This window comes from Dipodomys merriami, unplaced genomic scaffold, assembly GCF_024711535.1.
Source record: "Dipodomys merriami isolate MVZ:Mamm:240054 unplaced genomic scaffold, mDipMer1.0.p SCAF_2, whole genome shotgun sequence".
NCBI lineage: Eukaryota > Metazoa > Chordata > Mammalia > Rodentia > Heteromyidae > Dipodomys > Dipodomys merriami.
Window position 1 is genome coordinate 59,137,316 of NW_027203381.1, and position 22,377 is coordinate 59,159,692.

Genomic DNA, 22,377 nt, shown 5'->3' on the forward strand with positions numbered 1-22,377 from the left:
TGAACCACGATCCTTAGATCTCAGGTTCTGAATAGCTAGGATTACAAGTGTGAACCACCAGTGCCAGGCCTTAAGCCCATCCCTTTTGATGTACACAATGCGTAGATGAACTGCCATAACCATTTGCCACTTTAAGGAAAGCTAGATATAGTAACTGGATATATGTTAGTGATGGCAAAGCTAAGGGGTAAAAAAAAATATAGGTCCTGAATGATTATCTTAAATTGTCAGATTAGCTAACCTTATGCATCTCAAGCATATTCTAGATATAGAAGTCAATATATCCCTTTATTTAAGGCCAATTTATATTACTTTTTTGTTTTTTGTTTTTTTTGCAAAATAAAGGTTCGCTACCAAACTATAAACAGCTTCCAGATTTCATCTTCTTTAGCTGTAGAGACTCTCCTTGCTTGCTTGAGATCACACCCTTCTGGGGACAGACTGCATCCAGTATAATAGACTGGTTATTTCTTTTGGACAAGAGTACAGTCTCAATTCTCAATGGGCAATAGTTATTCTAGAACTCCTGCTCAGCATGTCCAAGGATTGGGGGGATCTGCATACCAATTCAATTTCTTTCTCTGAATAATCATGATTCCTCCCGAGTCCTAAGAAAAATCTCACTTCCTATCTCCATAGAATTGTCTATTGAAAACCCAGTCTAAGACAAGCTTTCTGTTTTATCAGGCAAAAGCTTCCTGAGATTCATTGGTGTAGTCTGTACTCAAGTCTTGTCTAGTGGAGGAAAAATGTCCTAATAGTCTTTCTCATTTTAACTTTGTATTATGGAAAATTTCAAGCATGAACAAAAAATAAAAATGAACAAACAATAATATGAATATGTGACCAATATTTATCAGTTACCATCCAATACTCTTGGACTATACCATTTTACTTACAAATACTATAGTGCATTGGTGTTGGCTTTACAAGACAATGTATACTGCCAGTAACAATGTAATGGCATTTCCCCCCCATTTTCCTAACAACAGAATACAAATTATTGTTTTCCTCCCTCTTTCCACCACCATAGCTTTAAAAAGAAATATTTTAATAGCAAAAGGGACAAAGGCAATAGCAGGAAAAAGACCCTAGGATGAATCTTAGAATCTATTAATTAAACAAACAGTTAGGACCTGTCATTTCCTAAAGTCTTTTTTTTGTCGGTTGTGGGGCTTGAACTCTGTCTGGGCTTGGGCGCTGTCCCTGTGCTCTTCAGCTCAAGGCGAGCATTCTACCGCTTGAGCCACAGTGCCACTTCCGGTTTTCTAGTGGTTTATTGAAGATAAGAGTCTCACAGACTTTCCTGCCCGGGCTGGCTTTGAACCGTGATCCTCAGATCTCAGCCTCCTGAGTAGCTAGGATTACAGGTGTGACCCACCGGCGCCCGGCTTCCTAAAGTCTTAAGGTCTTCAACTGTCATGAGCAGCTGAGCTGTTCTGAGAGGTGGTACAATCACGACTTTGGTTAGACTGATCAGAAAAAAAAAAGAAAAGAAAAAGGAAAAGAAAGAAAAAGGTTCGTCTTTATCATATGCCATCTAGTGGTCACGGTGGTGTCATGCTTTTTTTCCCCTTTTTTCCTTTCTTTTTTTTTTTCTTTTTTTCTTCTTTCTCTTTCTTTCTTTCTTTCTTTCTTTCTTTCTTTCTTTCTTTCTTTCTTTCTTTTTAAACTAGATGTAACATTAAAAGCTTTGTCCAGTAAGATACTTAAGCAGGACACTGAAGCACAGAGAAGTGAAGTGATTTCTTTAGGGTCATATAACTTGTGAATAAAGATTCATTTTAAGGCATTGGATCACAAAACTGCAGAGACTACCTTGCTATTTAAAAAGGAAAAGTGGCATCATGGGTAAAATTCATCATCTGACAGGAATAACATCTGTAACGTCTCTGAGCCCAAATTTCCTTATTTTTAAGACTGCATAATAAAAAATACAAGGACAAATGGCCTCTCTGAGTCTCATGAGTTTGAAGTTCTTCAATGTGTGGTTTAAAATATTGTTTTTTGTACCGAAAAAATTAAGTTACTGTGTGGAGAGCATTTGTTGAGTGAAAGAACTGAAAGGCTAGCTGGGTGCCAGTGGCTCACGCCTGTAATCATAGCTACTCAGGAAGCTAAGATCTGAGGATAGTGGTTCAAAGCCAGCCCAGGCAGAAAAGTCTGTGAGACTCTTATCTCCAATAAACCACCAGAAAACTGGAAGTGGTGCTGTGGCTCAAGTGGTAGAAAACTAGCCTTGAACTGAAGATCTGAGGGACAGCGTCCAGGCCTAGAGTTCAAGTCCCACAACCGACCAAAAAAAAAAAAAAGGCCAATAATACTATTAAGTTTGTTTCCCATTTAACAAGTCTGCCTCCCTTACTAGATAATAAGCTCCTGTTATTCATCTTTGATCCTTAATGCCTAAGTGTACCTCCTTAATAAGCGAATAAGTGAAATAATAGAGTCACAGTGATCAAGATACATTGTATTCATTAATTTACACATTGAATTGAAGTTCCTTTGTACAACTACGAAAGGATAAGTAAATAAATGGATAAATGGAGTTAAGAAGTTTAGAATTTAGAACTGATTGCCACTGACTAACTTTGACTTCTGGCAGATTATTTAGTTCCTATGGCTCCAAAACTCATGAAATATCTCATTGGCTCATTTAATGAAAGAAATCTTAAATTTCACCCATCCCAATTGTATTGCTGGGTAACTTAGAATATAGACCCACTGCTAACCTTTTAACATTTAATAACACCTCCTGTGCTAGTATCATAGTTCTACATCAAAAGCTTAGCAGTTTTAATTATAGAAGACAAAATAAAATCATGCCAGATCATTGGCTGCACATTCACACAAGTTGATCTTCTAGAGGTGCTTCAGTCAGTTATTATTTTTCTGCCAATGTCACTTAAAAAGGAAGGTAGAGCTCACAGGGGCTGAAGCATTGCCCCACATTTTTGGGTCAATATGATGTTTCTCCATGGGAGAGGGATTACTGTTAGAAGTGAACCCAACAGTGGTCACCCTAAAACTTTCACATGAGCATCAGAAATGTGTGGTATCTGCTTGCTAGGTTACCTTGCCCTAGGTTTCTTCTGGTCTAGGCTTTCCCTAGTCCTTTGCACTTTAACAGTGAAATGTTGAAGTTAAATCTGATCTTTGTTTTTTTAACATCCTGAAGCTGACTCTTGGGGATGGGGATAAGTGGTGAATATTTTAAAGCTCCACTTTTGGTCCACTCTACTGTCACTAATTATCATTTCTGGTCAACTGTTTCTCTAAATCTTTTTTTCTAAGCTGCAAAGGCAAGGGGTTGACTAAATGACTAAGTCTAAACTTCCTTTCAGTTCCACCTTTCTTCCCCCCCTCCCTTTCCTCTTCTCTCCTCTCTCCCTTCCTCCTTCTTCTGTTTCCTCTACCAAGAATAAATCTTCAATACAGCTGATCCTTTTTTCTAGTCTAGGTTTTCTTTTCTTATATCATCAATTTATCGAGTACCCACACTTCAGGGCAAAGCCTGAGCTTTATGCATCTTTTCCCAGTACTTAGCATAATAACTAAGCAGGGGTTTCCAAGTATGGTTTCAGGTAGGACTGGTTCTCATATGTGATTCTATCTTTGCCTGAAGGAGTGCATAGTTCCTAAGGAAAAAGGTACCAAGAACCATCGACTAGCCTTTAAGTTAAAAACGGACTCCAGCCTTCCACCCATTCATATATTCTAACGGGGAACAAGAGTTCATAACAAATAAAACAGCAATTAGCGCTCACTGAGGCGGTTCAGAATGCCAGTGAAGGAATACACCAAGCCTAAGGTCTAGGCACTAGTATTGTTTCACACTTACAAACAGGCAGAGAGCCAGGCGCTGGTGGCTCATGCCTGTAATCCTAACTCAGGAAACTGAGGATCGCAGTTCGAAGCCATCCGGGCCAGGGAACGCCGTGAAGCTCGGCTCGAATTAACAATAATAACAAGCCGGAAGCAGAGCTCTGGCTGAAGTGGTAGAGTGCCAACCTTGAGTGAACAGAGCTCCGGGACAGCGCCCAGGCCCTGACTTCCAGCACCCCTCCCCAAGAAAAACCACCACCACACTAGCAGCGAGAGACCCCGAGAAGCAGAGGCCCCACCCCAGAGCTCGCACTGCCAAACCCTGCCCCGGGCAGACAACTCAGAAGAGCCAGAGTCCAGGCGAACAGAGCGGAGCGACAAACTCGCACCGCGGGCAGCGGCCACTGCAGAAACGGGCAAAGAGGACGGAGACGGGGCGATCGGGCGTGGGGGGGGGCGGGGGAGGGGAGAAAGCAAAGACACCCGACGTGGGGAAACAAAACAAGTGACGCGACGGAAATGACGTCACATGGCGGAGAAGCACAAGCTTTCCCCCCCACACCGGATGCGACGAGCCGGAAGTTGCGTAGGGAGGCGGTGCTGAGCTGCGGAGGGCGTCGCCGGGGGCGGGACGGGAGTCCGGTCCTCTAGGAGCGTCGGACGCGGGCAGGTAACCGCGGGCGGGATTTCAAGTGGGAGGGCGGAGGTGGAGTCCGGGGCTGGCCGCTCGGGGAGCTCGAGGGACGGCTTTCACTGTAGGTGGGGGCGGGCAGAGGGCTCCCCGGAGGGTTGAGGACTTGGGGAACACTGGGGAGCCGGGTCGAAGTCTTCTGAACATCTGTGGGGTGGAGGGATGGGGTCTGGGGCACTGCGGTGAGCCAAGCTAGGGCCCCCCAGCACCCCCCCGGCCGGCCCGGAGGAAGGGGCAAGGGTCCCGTCTCCCCTTCCCTGGAGGGCTAGCCCGGTGCCGCGCACTGCCTGGCGCCTCGAGAAGGTGGTCGGGTGAGCGCGATCCCCAGTGGAAGAGCCGGATTGCGGCTCGGCAGGGCAACTTGTCAATGCCAGTAGCAGCCCTCTTCCGAGTGGTAGCGATCACTGCCAGTGATCTCGTTTCTTAGCCAGTGTCTTAGGAGAGTGCTGCGCGGGAGAGACGCAGAGATTTTCGTTTTGTTTTAAAGTTAGTGAAATGGGTATGTATGAGTGTCTTTCCCTGGGGCGGGAATGGGAGACAATAAGGCGATTATCTGACTATTTTGCAGGTTCCTTTGGTTTTCTGGGGTAAAAACTTGCAGGGGAATGGCACGGGGTGGTGGTGTGTGTCCTCAAATGATGAAGGTGTAGCTGTCTCACTGTGATGCTCCATAGTTTCCCCTCAGTGCATAAACTCGCTTGCCTCCCCCCCCCCCCCGCTTTTTCTTACTTGAAAGGTAAATGAAAATGACAACAAAAACGTAAATAGAAATGTATTAAAAATCTAGGTCGAAGTTTCCTGTTGTGTATACATAAAGAAGCAGTTGTAGAAGTCTTTCCCTCAAGAAGATCAATAATAACAACAAAGTAAAAATGCCTTTAATGTAACCAAGAGTGAGTATACACCCAGAAACACAAGTAGTGCAACCAGATTGCTTGTGGTTATCAAATGAATACGGTGCAGATGACACATTCTGCTGTGTAATAAGATCTGGACATGAATCACCACCCTACATGCAGTCCCAGTGAGACGCTTGTGTCTATGGGCTCTCTGATGAAACCTTTGAGAAGTTCCATTATCTTAGTGTAAGGTTGGATAGAGCAGGGCGGAGAGCACTGAATTGTTCTCTACATTTTGTGTGTGTGTGTGTTATGTGTGTATGTGTTTTGTTGTGTTTTTTTTTTAAACAAGAAGCTACTAAGCAGTTAAATATCTTCAAATAGGTTGAAGGCACTAAAAGTCCCATGTAAATGCTTTATTGAAGTCCTTAAAATTTACAAATTTGCCCATGTTTAATTCTTCATTTTTCAATTTCTGAATCATCTCTATTTTTATATGTTGTTACTGTGATGTTGTGTTTAGAATAATATAAATATGATAAAAGGTAATTTTGTAATTTCTTGAGTTCTATTTTGGGCCTTAAGTTTAAGCAAGAACCCCCCAAAATATCATTGCCTTAGTCTAATTTTTTTTTTTTTGCCTGTGTGGTGTTGATTTTCATGTCCTCTAAACTTTGCTCATCTAAATCTCAATAGTGTAACTGTTTTCCTTAATGAGTTGGTATCCAAGTGGTAACTTAGGTATGTACATTGACATTCTTGAGGTTTTCAGTTTTGCAGAGCACTGATACCTATGGACTTCATTTAAAGAAAAGCACGGAATATTAATGGACAAAAACATGAATCAATTTGTATTGTGGCATTCAATTCCTAGCACTTTGGAAGAGGTAAGTTGTTGACTATGTTTTACATTAGGTGAGATATTAGAATAGCTCTGAATGGGCCAAGGAAATTTCAATAGTGTAATTAAAGAGATGGATAAATTATATTGTTCCTGGAAGATTGTTGTTTTACTTTCTTTCCTTTTCTGGGAGTCTCCTTTCCAACACTTTGAGCATAGGAGAAATAAATCTATCTGTGGGCAGCCCATAAAAATTAGGCCTCAAATAGTCATTTGGCATCATTTGGCATCTAAGTTTGCCTGTATAATTATGTCTAAATCTGTTGATAGTTCTATTTTGGGCCTTAAGTTTAAGGAAGAACCCCCCAAAATGTCCTTTATGTTTCTTTACATTTATGTTATTTCCCTTTTTTTCCCTCCCTTTGTCCCCTTCTCTCCCTGTTTGTATTCTCCCTCACTTTCTTCCTTCTCTTTATGCATCTCTCCCTCTTCCCAAGTCCCTCCCCATTATTCCTTTTAGGTGATCTGTTCTCTCATCCTTTTATCTTTCTGTCCCAGGGTAAAGTTTCTTTTTGTTTTCTATTTCACTTTTCCTAATCCATCAGTTTCCTAATTTTCAAAACCTTAACTTTAGCTTTTTGGTGATGTTTGGAATCTTTTAATCACTAAGCACTTTTCTGGCCTCTTGTAAGTGTGTAAACTTCTTGTTTAGAATTTGTTTAAATTATAATAGGCAGTGCTTCTAGAAATCTATCATTTACTTACTTCCTTTGCACACAAAAATTTGCATACAGGGCTGGGAAGGTGGTTCCGTGGTAGAGTGCTTGCCTTGCATGCATGAGGCCCAGGGTTCAATTCCTCAGCACCACATAAGCAAAAAGAAAAAAAGCCAGACGTGGCACTGTGGCTCAAGTGGTAGAGCGCTAGCCTTGAGCTGAAGAGCTGAGGGACAGCGCCCAGGCCCAGAGTTCAGGCCCCATGACCGGACCCCAAAAAAAAACAAACAAAACCAAAAAAAATTTGCATACAAAGATACTTGTCACCATATCATTTGGAATGAGAAGACACCCAGGAACATCTAGAAATAACCTAAATGTACGTCAGCAGATGTCTGGTTAAATAAATGCTTACTATTCGGGCTCTGGTGGTTTACGCCTGTAATCCTAGCTACTCAAGAGGCTGAGATCTGAGGATCATGGTTCAAAGCCAGCCCTGGCAGGAAAGTCCATGAGACTCTTATCTCCAATAAACCACTAGAAAACCAGAAGTGGCGCTGTGGCTCAAGTGGTATAGTGCTAGCCTTGAGCTGAAGAGCTGAGGGACAGCGCCCAGGCCAAGAGTTCAAGCCCCACAACTGCCAAAAAAAAAAGGAAGTGGGCCTAGAGATGCAGATATGGAAGAATCTTCTAAGATACATAATTAACTGAGAAATACATAGTATATTTTCAGTTTTTATTTTAAGAAGCATGTATTTATATACATACAAATTTTATTCAAACTTAAGGAGCTATGGACAGAATTCCATGAGGAATGAAACTAATGGTCTAGAATAAGAGCAAGAATCAATTTTATTAAAATTTAAAACTCACATTATATGTGTGTTTATATACATACATAAGTATGTGGATTGAATGTTTCACTCTAGGCATATTTTTATTTCATGATACAAACAAACAGCAAGACTTTAAGATAATTTAACAAATCTGCAGACTTACTACTATTCCTATGACTTTCTTCCCTTACAATTTTGTTTAGAAGTATTGGGTTATACAGTAACCCAATTGTGTGTGGTGTTTTTTTTTTTTTTCAGAGCTGCAAGGAAGGTTTGGTGGAACTATAAAAGGTTTTCAACCTTCACACTAAGTTGTTACTATTAATAAGAACTTATTAGTGTTGAAAGCTTAGTGCTGTCTAATTCAGTAGTCATGAACAATATGTAGTATGCTACTAGCTTAATATGGTTTGTTTGCAAGCTAGATTTGTATTGCTTGGGCATGATTATTCTTAGCTTCCCACTTTTTCTGAGTGGCATGGCTTTTTTCATTTGCTCTTTTGTGATGCTGGAAACCAACTCAGGGCATCACACTAACATTGTATTTCTGAGCTGCAACCCCCAGACTTGGAAGTCTGTATGCTTTAAGCAAATCTTTTTTTTTTTTTTTTTTTTTTTTTTTTTTTTTTTTTTTTTTTTTTAAATTGTATTTTATTTTATTTGAGAACATAACTTTAAGCAAATCTTAAAATTATTTCTATTTGCCCTTGTTGTTTGGCTTAGGGCCTTTCAAGAGAATGAATTTTTTTCTTTTATTAAAACCAGCAAACCATCTTTGCCTATTTTAAGTTTACTGATTATCTACATTGGACTCAGCAAAAATGTCTGGCACATTACTTCTCTTGTCTTTTTATTTCCCACACTTTAATTATGGGTCATTTGGCATAATAGTAATAGGCAAGTAAGATTAGATAAGAAATATAAAAATAACAATCATTTTATTAATAGAGGGTTTATATGAAACTTGCTTAAGAATCAGGTACTTAAGATACATCCTTAAATTGTTTAATCAGTTGTGTACATTGTTAAATATCTGTCAGGTATTTATTTATTTTTCATTTTATTTTTTTTTGTGGTGCTAATGATCAGACCCAACGTCTTGTGCATGCTGTACAAGTGCTGTAGCACTGAGTTGCACCTCAGTACTGGTTGATATTTTTGTTTATTTTTTGTTAAATGGTATCTAGCTGTGTTGCTCAGGTAACATAACCCAACTCAACTTGTGGGCTCAAGCTGTCCTCCAGCCTCAGCCTCTTGCCTCAGCTCCTGAGTAGTGAACTACAATACCATAGTTTAGACTGTTTTGCATATGATCATCTCTGTTAAATGATGGTTTGCTTCTTAATGTCCTTGGAATTCATCACTGTGTTCACAAAGGAGAATTTACTGGCCAGGATATTTGGAAGTAGGACTCTGTTCTTACTAAGGAAAATGGATTACCAGTGAGTTTAATTCAAGGGTTAAATTATTTCCCTGGATCAAGATGCTAAAATATGGTAAAGGTGACACATAGACAATATGAACATAATGTAAAAGTTACATGTATGGAACAGAGAAATGAGAAAAGTCATTTGATATGATAAAGAATTAGAGAAGTTTAGTCATCTATAAGTTTTAAGAGTCAAGACATATCTTGAGAGTGAGAAAATGAAAAACCTGTCAACAGAAACAGTTATGATTGAGATATCTTTAAGATTCTGTTTTGTGCCAGGTGCTCATGGCTCACACTTGCAATCCTTGCTACTCAGGAGTATAAGATCTGAGAATTGTGGTTTGAAGACAACCTAGATAGGAATGACTGTGAGACTCTTGTCTCCAGTTAACCATGAAAAAGCTGGAAGTGAAGCTATGGCTCAAGTGGTAGAACCCTGCCTTGAACGGAAAAAGCTGATGGACAGTGTCATTGCATTTGCACATGATCAAGATTAAAGAGACCTCCATTAACATATAAAAATTAATACACACAAAATCCCAATTTCATTACTCTGTGTACATTTAGAGATAAAAGAATGTTGTTATTGTTGTGATTTGTTAAAAGGGATAATTGTGATGATCCAGATTAGGAGGACTTGGACTATTCGTTGTTTTTTCCCTTCAGAAAATAGACTTTGAGAGAGAGGTTGGGAAAACTTCATAATGAGAAATTTTGTTCTTGACTTTCTTGGCAGGGGGTTTATGGGGCAGGCTTAAACTTAGGGCCTCAAACTCTTGCTTGTTGTTGTTGTTGTTGTTTCCTAACAGCTGGAGCTCTACAACTTGAGCCATACCTCCAGTTCCTCTGTTATTTGATTTTGAATTGGAGAAGGTATAGAACTAGTCAGTAGTGGAACAGATTGTTCTAATAGTAAATTCTGGGTCATTAGAGTAGCTTGAGCAGAGTTAGAACATAGGAATGTTACATCTGGGATTAGTTCTTCCTTTTTTTCTTTTAAACAAAGAAAAACCTTGTTTTCATTTCCTGGAGTTCATTTGAATAAATATTATTTTTATGATCAAGTACACATAGGCATTGCACCCTTTTGTTCCTCTCCTAAGACTATCCTCCTTTGAGCTTAGCTTACTTCACTTAATATGATTTGTTATGTGGTAATATAATAAGATTCTGGATTATTTGGAAGGCTTCTTTGAAATTCTAAACAATTTATTACAGTTCATTGAATTGATTTATTACAAGTGTATTTATGTTTTTTGGGTTTTTTTGTTTTTGTTTTTTGTTTTTGCTGGTCATGGGGCCTGAACTGCTCTTCAGGTCAAGGTTAGTGCCACAGCACCACCTCTGGCTTTTTCTGCTTATGTGGTGCTGAGGAATCGAACCCAGGGCCTCATGCATGCAAGGCAAGCACTCTACCACTGAGCCACATTCCCAGCCCCGTTTTATTGTTTTTATATTTAAGTAGTCATAGCTTTTTAAGAAATTTCGCTTACATTAGTTATACTGTACAGGGGGAATTTCACTGTTACCTTTCCACACATATTTACAACATATTCCAATCAATCTTATTCCCTCTGCCATGCTCCTGCCCCTCTTCCCCGCTTCCCAAAACATGATAGTTCACTTTTCTACTGGTCACTTAACCACTAACTTCACCTTTCCTATAACCAGGACTATATTATCCTAATACCCAAACTATAAGATACAATATATATTTGCTTTTATTAATTTCTTACTTGGTTTATGTATTTTTGTTTTATACAGTATAATAAGCTTAATTAACTATAAACTAATTCTATGGGATAGTAAAAGCAACAAACTGTGAATGTGCCATATCAATAAAAGAGGAAAAGAAAAAAGTCATAAAGCTGACTAACTAATTTGAAACTTATAGCAAGTAGACCTTTTTGATTATATTAAAACAGCTCTATATTAATAGATGTTCAAAATGATAACCCTGACTAAATGTAAAAAATTTATGTTTAATATTTTTTGTTGTAGATGACAAGCAAGAATACCTGAATTTTGAAAGATCTCTCCAGTTTTTTGTTTGTTTTGTTTTGCAATTGTGGGACTTGAACACAGGGCCTGGATGCTATCCCTGAACTCAAGGGTAGTGCTCTGTCACTTTGAGCCACAGCTCCACTTCTGGTTTTCTGGTGGTTAATTGGAGATAAGAGTCTCACAGACTTTTCTGCCTGGGCTGGCTTCAAACCTTGATCTTCAGATCTCAGCCTTCTGAGTAGCTAGAATTACAGGCATGAGCCACCGGTACCCAGCTCTCTCTAGTATTTTAATAAAAAAAGACTAGACAGCTATTTTTGCATTTCAAGAGGCTCTATTGTAGTAGACTTCAGAGTATTATACACAGATTTGAATCAGAATGCCAATATTTACTAGCTGTTTTAGTTAGTTACATTAATTCTAAGCCTTAATTTCTTTACTGAAAGTTAAAGATTATGGATATGATATGTCTAAATTAGGTACTAACTAAATAATAGCTATTATTATTTCATTATTACCATGAAATTTATTATATATTGAACTTTTTCATTTTCAAAAAGAGCAAGGACAAACTTACATAGTTTTGTGTAAGTCATATATATATATATATGCATATATATGCTAATAATAGTGGTGGCAAGCTTAAAAAGCTTTACAAAAGTTATAAAGTAATTTAGGCACCAGGAGCTTATGCCTAGCTATTCAAGAGATAGAGATCAGTAGAATTGTAGTTCAAGGCTAACCCTGGGAAAAAATGACATGCATAAATAGTAATATCATGATCAAGGCTGGCCTGGGCAAAAAGCGAGACCCTATCTCAACAGTAAAAGGAGCAAAAAGGCGTTCTAGGTGTTCAAGCAGTAGAGTGCCTGCCTAGCAAGTGCGAAGTCTAAACTCCACTAACGCACACTCACACACTATAGATAGATGTTGAGATATCTGTGTGTGAGTGTGTATATAGATCTATATAGGTATATAGATATAGTGTTAAGATGTAGAAAGTAATACTTGGGTGGAGGTACAGCTCAGCAGTAGAGCTTTACTCAGCACCTGGGAGGCACTGTTAATTCCCAATATCACAAAAAGAAAAGAAAGAAGGAAGATAACCTAAGCGTAAAAGAAAATCACCTATGATTTTTTAAAAATTTAATTTAATTTTATTTGTGAACATACTGTACAGAGGAGTTACAATTACATGGGCAGATAATGCGTACATTTCTTACCAAGCATTGCAGCCTCCTCCTTTGGTTTACCCTTCACATCCCTTCCCAGCCTCCCCCCTCCCCCCCAATCCCAATCCTTCTCCTTCCCCCCCCCCCCCAACGTTGTAAAGGTCGTTTTGGACATGACAACTTGTACTTCTCATTGTTGCAACAGGTCCACCTGTATCCTTAAACAACTGGTTTTTCCCCATCTCCTCCACAAGTTATACTGACATCAAATATAGTGAAAGCAGGTCACCTATGATTTTTATCGCTGTTAGTATTTTAGTGGTGTGCTTTATTTTTAAACTACTTTGATATTCCTGAAAGGTATCCCTTCTGAATAGCGGCTTCTGAAACTGATTCTGTATTGGGAAGTTTAATTGGTCCCTATTCAGGATTGTTGTACAGCACAATTGGTTAAAGCCCTAGTCCTGGTAAATTTTGTTATATCAAAGTCAGTTTTGTAGATTAGAGGCTCAGAAGACCCAAGTTTGATTCTTGGCTCTATTCTTTATTAATTAGCAATGACATAAATTTCTTAGTTTCTGTGGCTATCAAATTTTTTTATCTGTAAATTGGGAATAAGTATACTTAATTAAGGGATTGTAGTGAAGACTAAATAAATTAATTGATCCGAAGTACTTATAGCTGACCCTAGCACAAATAGTAGATGCAGCAAATATTAATTGCTTTTAATAATAATAAATAATAATTAGGTTTGGAGGCAAGACTCAGGTGGTAGAGAGATAGCCAATGAGTGCAAGCATTAGATACCTAGTTCAAGTCCTGGTCTCAGAATAAATCATTATAATAATAATTATTATTTTAGTTCTGATGCTTGAACTCAGGGCCTAGACATTGCACCTGCTTTTTTTGCTCAAGGCTAGCACTCTTAACACTTAAGCCACAGCTCTACGTCCTACTTTTTGGTAGTTATTTAGAGGTAAGCATCTCATGAATTTTTTTGCCCAGGCTGGTTTGGAACTACAGTTCTCAGATCTCAGCCTCTTGAGTAGGAGGCTGTACATCACCAATGCCTGGCCATAATAATTATTTTTTAAAGCTTTTGTTTTTTTTGGGGGGGGGGGAAGAGCAGTTTTCATTTGCATATGAACTTGAAAGAAATAGCTACAAATGAAGTAAAAATTAAGGAAATTAAAATCCTCTCCAGAGAGACCTAAGGGTGAAGACGAAACAGATATTGGCATCCCCCTACAGGCATAGGCACTAGTAATTGTTTATGGAGTAGGAATTTCAGATGGTTACGTTTTTTCATGTTGTACAGTGTTTACAATATTTTCGATATGTTTTTCATTTGAACGTTGTAAAGTGGTCTGAATTTTTTCATTTGAAGGCATTGTCACTTTCTCTCTTCATTCAAGAAAGTATTTACATCAAGACATGGGTGGTGTATGTCTGTAATCAAAGCACTCTGAAGGCTGAGTCAAGAAAGTCAAAGTTGGAAGCCAGCCTGAATTACTTAATGAGACATTGTCTCAAAAAGAAGAAAAATAAAAGCCCAGCTGGAGGCATGGCTCAGGTAGTAGAATGTCAGCTGAGGAGCAAGAAAGCTAAGCCAGTGCAAGATCCTGAGTTCAATTTCTATTATTACCAAAAATATCAAGAAAACTGTCAAGACAAATCATCCTCCACAAACCAACCATGATATTCCTACTTTAATAGCTTTCTGTGTTCCCCCAAATCAATCTTTGTATGTTATCTTTTCCATTTGGCCATGCTTGCAGAGATCAAACGTATCTTTAAAGACAATCTGTTACCTTAAATAATGATTAAATATCAAACATTGTCATTAAATGTTTTTATCTTATAATGGTCTTTAAGTGATTTCATAAGAGCCATTCTTTAAATCTTTTGTTACAATTGTGGTGAAGAGTCATCAAGAGGTAAGACCAGTGAACATATTTTGAATAATTATCTTTTCAATATCTCTTTCTTCTTTCTTTTTGTTCTTTCAGTATAATATTTAGTGGTATCTGATTAATTACCAAAGAACTTTTTAACTTCCCTTTTCAAAAGATTAGTAGTAGAGTTTTGTTTTCAAGTATCAGGAACCAAAGTTAGCTGTCAAAGATACCTAAAGACATTAATTATTCTAGTTTCTTACTTTAGTCATAAGTCCACTGGTTATGCCTGCTTTCTTTCTGAGACAGGTCATTGACTTCTTAGAAATAGATTCTTAAATAGTTATCAGGTGAATTGGGGAATGAGTGAGAATTGAGGTGACTTAGACCTTAAGAAATCAATCACTCACTAGGCATGTGGCTTACACCTATAAATCTCAAGTACTTCAGAAGCAAAGATTGTAGGATCATGGTTTGAGGCAAGAACCCATGTCAAACCAATTCTACCTGAAAAGCAACTAAAGCAAAACAAATTTTTTGTCTGTGTGCTGGTCCTGGGGCTTGAACTTGCCTAGACACTGTCCCTAAACCTTTATGTTCAAGGCTAGCACTCTACCACATAAGCCTCAGCTTCATTTTCAGCTTTTTTGGTAGTTCATTGGAGATGAGAGCCTCACAGACTTTCCTGCCTGAGTTGGCTTTGAACTGCAACCCTTACATTCCAGCCTCTTGAATAGCTAGGATTATCAGCATGAGCTTCCAGCACCCAGCCTACATTTGTATTTGATAGAACTTTATGAATACAGTACATCTTGACCAATATCACCCCTTTCCTCATTCTTCCCCATACTTCTCAATCCCATCCCTTCTCCTAATTAAAAAAAATGTAGTGTATGCACTGAATTTTATGAATGGGTTCTCTTCCCCCTTCCTCTCTTCATTTTTCTATTCCTTGAGCCCTTGGTCCCACCTCCCACCTTTCAAGTGCTGGTTTCCTGGCATCTATTTTGTTGGGCGGTAAGTTAGCCTTTCTAAGGAACTATACCTTTGAATTCTCCCTTGAGTATACCATATTTTGGTTAATACATTTGTGTACCTTTGCTTGCTACTCCTAAGTGTTTACTTTTACTTATACATTTATAACTTCTAGTTTCCACATGTGAGAGAAAACATGTATTTTTTGTTTCTCTGGCCTGACTTACTTCACTTAACATAATTTTTTTCCAGGTCCTTCCATTTCTTTGCAAATAATACAGTATCATTCTTTCTAACGGATGGGTAGAATTCCATGTGTAAGTATATAACATTTTCTTTTAATCTGTTTGCCCATTGAGGGGCATCTGGACTGATTTCATACGTTGGTTACAGTGATTACAAATCTTTGATAACTCATAGATTCTATTTACTTAGGATTGGTTTCTTGAGATTTATTTTGTTCCTTTGATCCATTTCACACAGTTGTGGTTTTTTTTTGCATTCTCTGTGTGTGTGTGTGTGTGTGTGTGTGTGTGTGTGTGTGTGTGTGTGTGTGTGTGTGTGTGTTGGTGTGGCTGGTAGATATCATATATATATATATATATATATATATATATATATATATATATATATATATATATATATATATATATATATAACTTTGCAAGTGGTAGGTACTGGCTCCATACAGAGAGAGTTTTGTTTTTTGGGTTTTGTTTTGTTTTGTTTTTGTCTCTCAGATGCTTTTGGGGGCTCCATTTTGGGGCTATGCTAGGAGAGAACTTTGATGATGTCTCTTCAGAAACTTGCAATGGTCTCTTCCTCCCTCTGGTGTCTTTTTGTGGCACTGCAGGTTTTCAGCATCTCTTTGGTATCCAAAATTCCCATTTAGTCAGCATCCTAAGTCATGCTTTATAGAAACTAGTCCCTTGGGAAATCCCCCAAAGCTGGGAAGTTGAACATACTTTGTTCTTGTTCCTTTCCATGAGGGACAAGCACCGGTACTTTCTCCTAGTTTCTGGAACTCTGTCAGCTTTGTACCTTTTACATACTGTCACTAGCTGTTGAGCTCTCCCCTAGTCTCAACAGCCTCCAAGTATCCATCAGTGTTCCAAACTAGGCGGTACTGCCAAGCCAGTGGATGGAAACCAGTCCATTGGCATTTCCCTTACATATATTCTACTTTATTAGTTGATATTTACTCTCACTTGGGCAGAATTTTGCAGCCCCTGAATTGACACATGGACCCTTTAGTTCTTGTCTGGGCTCTTTCCCTTCTCATTGTGCTATTTTGTAAGAGTTTCCATAATTTTGGTTGTGAATGAAGGGAGGAATTATGATGGTTGTGTGTGCCCCCCTCCCTCTCATTTGCCTATCTGTCTGCCTGTCCAGGGGCTTGAAGTTAAGGCCAGTGTGCTGTCCCTGAATTTTTCTAGTCAAGGCTAGGACTCGCTCAGTTGAGCCAAAGCTCCATTTCCAACTTTTTGGTTGTTAATTGGAGATGAGACTTTCCTTCCTAGGCTGGCTTCTAACCACAATCCTCAGATCTCAGCTACTCAGTAGTTAGAATTACATGTGTGAGCCACCAGTGCCTGGGTAAGGGTAATAGTGGTTTATATTTGTGTGAATAATCTATGAAAATTTTTTCATTGCATCTTTGTAAAAGGAAAAAGAAAATAAATGGAAGCAGGGCCAGGCACCAGAGGGTTACAACCGTAATCCTAGGTGGTTGAGATTGGGATGATCACAGTTCCAGGCTTGCCCAGGCCAGAAGTTCCTGATACCCCTTCTCAATCAATAGGTGGACATGATGGCATGTGCCTGTCATCCCAACTGTATGTGAGGTTGAGATTGGGAGACTCAAGATTCTGGGCCAGGGCTGGGATTGTGGCTTAGTGGTAGAGTGCTTGCCTAGCATGCATGAAGCCCTGGGTTCGATTCCTCAGTAAACAGAAAAAGCCAAAGGTAGTGCTGTGGCTCAAATGGTAGAGTGCTAGCCTTGAGCAAAACAAGCTCAGGGAAAGCTCCCAGGCCCTGAGTTCAAGCCCCAGGACACACACACATACACGTGCGCGCGCACGCACACACACACACAGGTTCTGAGCCAAAAGACTCCATCTCAATGGAAGAGCTGGGTCTGGTAGTTCACATTTGTAATCTCAGCTATGAAAGGAAACATAAAATAGGTGTATCACAATCCAGAGTCATGCCTAGGCAAGGCGTAAGACCCTGTCTCAAAGGCTGAAAATGCTGGACTGAAGTTGTAGCTCAATGGTAGAGTACCAGCTTAGTCAGTGCAAAAAGTTCCACCAAAGAGCAGGTGTCTGGGGGTACTACACATTCATCAATAAGAACCTGGATGAGCCGGGCGCTGGTGGCTCACGCCTGTAGTCCTAGCTCCTCAGGAGGCTGAGATCTGAGGATTGTGTTTTGGAACTAGCCCAGGCAAGAAAGTCCAAGACCATAAGTGTTGCTTTGGCTCAAGTGGAGGAGCGCTAGCCTTGAGAACAAAGAGGTTCAGGGACAGCACCCTGGCCCTGAGCTCAACCCCAGGACTGGCAAAAAAAAAAAAAGGACGAAAAATTTGGATAAATGACGTTTGATGGATTATTTGTAGATTGAAATAAAATTCAGCAGTAAGTTGTAAGACTATTTGTGTCAACTTGAGTCAATCTTAATGTTGAGTGAAAGTTGTAAAACTTGATATTGGAGGCGTGGCTCAGCACCAGCCAATGAGCAAAAACATCAGGTACTGAGTTTGAACCCTGGTCTTGGTCAGCTTCTTATAAGGGCAATGAATTGCCTTTATATGAACCTAATGAAATGTAGAATGATAATAGGTAAAACCATTATGTCCTTGGTGTCAATAGTTTTGTGTGTCTGGAAAGCCATGAGATTTCTTTTGACTTTTAGTGGTACTGGGGTTTAAACTTGGGCCTCATCCTTGCTAAGCTTTGCTACTTGAGCCCAACCATGGCATTTTTAAAATTCATTTTTCCATATGAAGTCCTTCTCCTGGGTACTTGGAAGATTGACTGCTAGAGAAAAATATACTCACCTGGATAGCATTGTCTTCAAATTAAGCCAGATGCCTCTCTAGCAACATGTTTTTTTCCAGTCTCTGAGATGCAGATAGAAGATGGATGCTTTATGCTGCATATGTATTTCAAAGGTCATGCAGGTGCCTGGATCACCTCTCAGATTCTGTCTCCATCAGGATTCTGTTGGAAATTGTAGTATTTGTGTTGGGGGGCTAGAGGGAGGAAAGTTTAACATGATCTTGGTAGAAAATTGCCAATGGACAAATGCTTTGAGTTTATACAATGCAAGCAGTTCCTACTTCATGCTGCACTAAGAAGGGAATAAACTACATATAGGGCACTTATAAACAGATCAACATTCATTAAATAATTGTATGTGGAATACAAATTAAGAAGATATCTTGTACTGATATCAAGAGCATCTTGATGCATGTAACTTACAGAAGTATTTGTATATACCCAGTGTGGGATGGTATTTTGGACATAGAGATAAAAGATATAACTCTGCAAGGAAAATGGAAATTTATAAGCAGTATGATTACTGGAAATCTATCCCATTTATGACTAATGAAAGTAAAATTTAAAGTATAGTGGATGAATATAAAGCTTTAATAAGATATATGGATAGGGACTGGGAAGGTAGCTCAGTGGTAGAGCACTTGCCTTGCATGCCTGAGGCCCTGGGTTCAATTCCTCAGCACCACATAAGCAAAAAGAAAAAAGCCGGAAGTGGTGCTGTGGCTCAAGTGGTAGAGCGCTAGCCTTGAGCTGAAGAGCTGGGGGACAGTGCCCAGGCCCAGAGTTCAGGCCCCACAACTGGACCCCCCCCAAAAAAAGAAGATATATGGATATACTTTGTGAATTTCATGGTAAAAATAATAAACTGAAGATTAGGAAAACATTGAATAAAACAACTTTCAAAACTATCTCTCTTTTTTGTAGTACTGGGATTTGAACCTAAGGCCTCACATTTACTTAGTTTGGCTTGCTTTGCTGGCCCTCTATTACTTGGACCATGCCTCCAGTTCTGCCTTTTTGCTAGGGATGGAGACTCTGCCTAAACTGGCCCCAAAACACCATCCTCTTGATCTCTGCCTCTCAAGTAGCTAGGATTATAGGCATGAGCCATTGGCATGGCCAAGTCTGTCCTTCTGTCATTCTATCTACTTATCATCTATCTCTCCCTATATGCATGTATAGCATGTGTATATACGTATGTGTGTATGTGCCTCTGTGTGTCTGTGCATATATATATACATATATATATATACACATACATGTATATATATATATATATATACACATACATGTATATATATATATATGGGGGGGTGATGCTAGGGATTGGGCCCAGGATGTTACAAATGCTAGGCAAACACTATTATCTGAGCTACCACTGCAGCCTAGGAATTTACTGTTGTTGTGGGTTTTTTTAGTGATAAACACCAAATTCAGACTAGTGAGTAAAATAATCACAGAAAAGGGACTGGAGACATGGAAAGGTTCACAGTGTTTCAGAAAATTCTGTTTTGGAAAATATGATACAACTTTTTTTTAAATGTAGGGGTAAAGTGAAGGATTGTACTTGCTTTCACATTAGCATTGGAAGGCTCTTTGGATGTTCAGGCAATTCCAAAGACTGACTATATTCCCTACTTGTTTCTCATGGCCTCTGGATTCTAAGGAGGAATGACCTTACTAAAATGTTGCTATGGCAATACTATTTTGGTCCTGATTTCTCAGTCTGGGCTACAGGTTATATTGGTGAGAAACTGCCTGTAGGAAGGGTGGAACATAGCAGTTACTGCAACTAGATCTGCTGTTCTCAGCTTCCTGGACTTTTTTTTTTTTTTTTTTTTTTTTGGGCCAATCGTGGGCCCTGAATTCTGGGCCTGTGCGCTGTCCCTCCGCTCTTCAGCTCAAGGCTAGCGCTCTACCACTTGAGCCACAGCGCCACTTCCGGCTTCTTCCACTTATGTGGTGCTGAGGAATCGAACCCAGGGCCTCATGCATGCAAGGCAAGCACTCTACCACTGAGCCACCTTCCCAGCCCAGCTTCCTGGACTTTCCCCCTCATTGGCACCCTGTAGATCTCTACTGTATCATCATCTGATTTGGAAATCATTACATTCCTACCTGTATTATTAGGCTGCTGATTCTTCAAGTATATATTCTTTGATGCTTAATAATGTTTTTGCAATGAATGCAAGAGGGTTCTCCCTTCTAGGATATGCACTAAATTTAGTAAAAATGTGCATCTTTATATGTAAAATATATAGCCAAATGGTACCTTTTTACTCTAACTAATGGATGCATTTCGTATTAGAAAAATGTTTTTCCAACTTTAGTGTATCTTAGAATCACCCCAGTAGGACTTAACAGAACGTAGAGTGTGTCCGTTTTAACTAAACCTGTTTTAACTAAAACAGATTTCTAGGCCCTGTCATAGTATCTGATTCAGTGGGTCTGGGTAGGAAGCACTGTCATTTACACTTTTTTTTTCTCCTTCCTTCCCTTCTTCCATTCTCTTTCTGATCTTATGAGACTGCATCTTGTTATATAACCCAGCCTAGACTCAAACTGTCACCCTGGCTGAGGTTTACATTTCTAACAAGTTTCTTGGAGAGGGCTGGGAATGTGGCTTAGTAGAGTGCTTGCTTAGCATTCATGAAGGCCTGGGTTTGATTCCTCAGTACCACATAAACAGAAAAAGATGGAAGTGGTGCAGTGGCTCAAGTGGTGGAGTGCTAACCTTGAGCAAAAAGAAGCTCAGGGACAGTGCCCAGACCCTGAGTTCAAGCCCCAGACCTGGCAAAAACAACAACAACAACAACAACAAAAAGTTTCCAGGAAATGTTGATGCTGCTCATTCAGAGACCATAAATTGAAAATCACTTCATTAGAAAACTTCTGGGAAAAAAATAGAGAAATACATAATGAAAATAATAAAAGTGCATATCCCTTTCTTTCAGGTGTCATTTCAGGAGTGCTTCTTAAAGAAATAAAAACAGAAAGATAAAGGAAGCTGGGTATGAAGGAGCCTTCTGGTAATCCCAGCTACTGTGGAAGTGGAGACAGGAGGATCATGGTCTGAGGCCAGCCTGGACAAAGTTAGCAGGAGACTGAAAAACAAAGTAAAAGCAAAAGGAATGGGGATATGCTCAAGTGATAGATCTAGAGCCCTAAATTCAATCCCTAATATTGCACCAAATAAAATTTTAATATGAAATAAAGACTACTTAAATAAAAGCTATTTAATTTTAGCACAAATTTGGTACTGTACCCTATTACAAATGGGATGCTAACCACCTTCAAGGTCCTATCTAAAATGACAGTAACAATCTAGAAGTATCTCACAGGGTTATACTAAAGTGTTCAGAACAGTGACTTGCTAATACTAGTTATATTTTTAGTTAAGGTATTTCAATACTAACCAGAGAAAAGAGAGTGAAATCTGAGTAGAACTTATCAATTAAGGAGTCATTTAGTCAACAAGAGAAAGTCCTGTAGAAAAAAGGCACTAAATAGATTATTCCTCACTTGAGAAACTGCAGTTGCATCTGAGAAACTAAAATGTATTTAGATTTTATGTTTTAGAATTTAGTTGTTGAGGGGCTAGAGGTCTGGCTCAAGTAGTTAGTATAAGAGTACTTGCCTAGCAAGCATAGGCCTTGAATTCAAGTCCCTGTACTGCCAAGCAAATATATAAATAAATGTAAAAATTAGTTTAATCGTTGATAAACACTTATTTTCATTGAAAATAAATTTGAGGGAAGGTTGGTTGCAAATATATTTGAGCCAAAATACATATAAAACAAAACAAAAATCCATATTTTTGAAATTGCATCTCTCAGACTTTTACTCCCCCCCCCAATGGAAACATTTTTTATTAATGCCCTTTGAAACATCTATAGTGTAAAGTGAGTTAAAAAAAAAAAACCAAACTCGGGGCTGGGAAGTTGGCTCAGTGGTAGAGTGCTTGCCTTGCAAGCATGAGGCCCTGGGTTTGATTCCTCAGCACCACATAAACAGAAAAAGCCAGAAATGGCGCTGTGGCTCCAGTGGTAGAGTGCTAGCCTTGAGCTGAAGAGCTGAGGGACAGTGCCCAGA

General features: G+C 39.2%; 1 protein-coding gene across 4 annotated transcripts in view; it reads left to right on the forward strand.

The window, feature by feature from the left end:
• The first annotated feature begins 4,406 nt into the window (after positions 1-4,406).
• The window catches only part of Map3k13 (mitogen-activated protein kinase kinase kinase 13), a 160,669-nt gene continuing 142,698 nt past the window's right edge, over positions 4,407-22,377 (forward strand). Inside the window, exons 1-2 of one of the 4 annotated variants that reach the window (XM_070029748.1) lie at positions 4,407-4,495; positions 6,128-6,242. The gene's annotated coding sequence lies outside the window, so the exon portion shown is untranslated. Of the gene's footprint in view, positions 4,496-4,526; positions 4,581-4,670; positions 5,016-5,042; positions 5,410-6,127; positions 6,243-22,377 lie in introns of those variants that run through there. The other 3 variants (XM_070029752.1, XM_070029750.1, XM_070029753.1) reach the window with 3 other exon arrangements.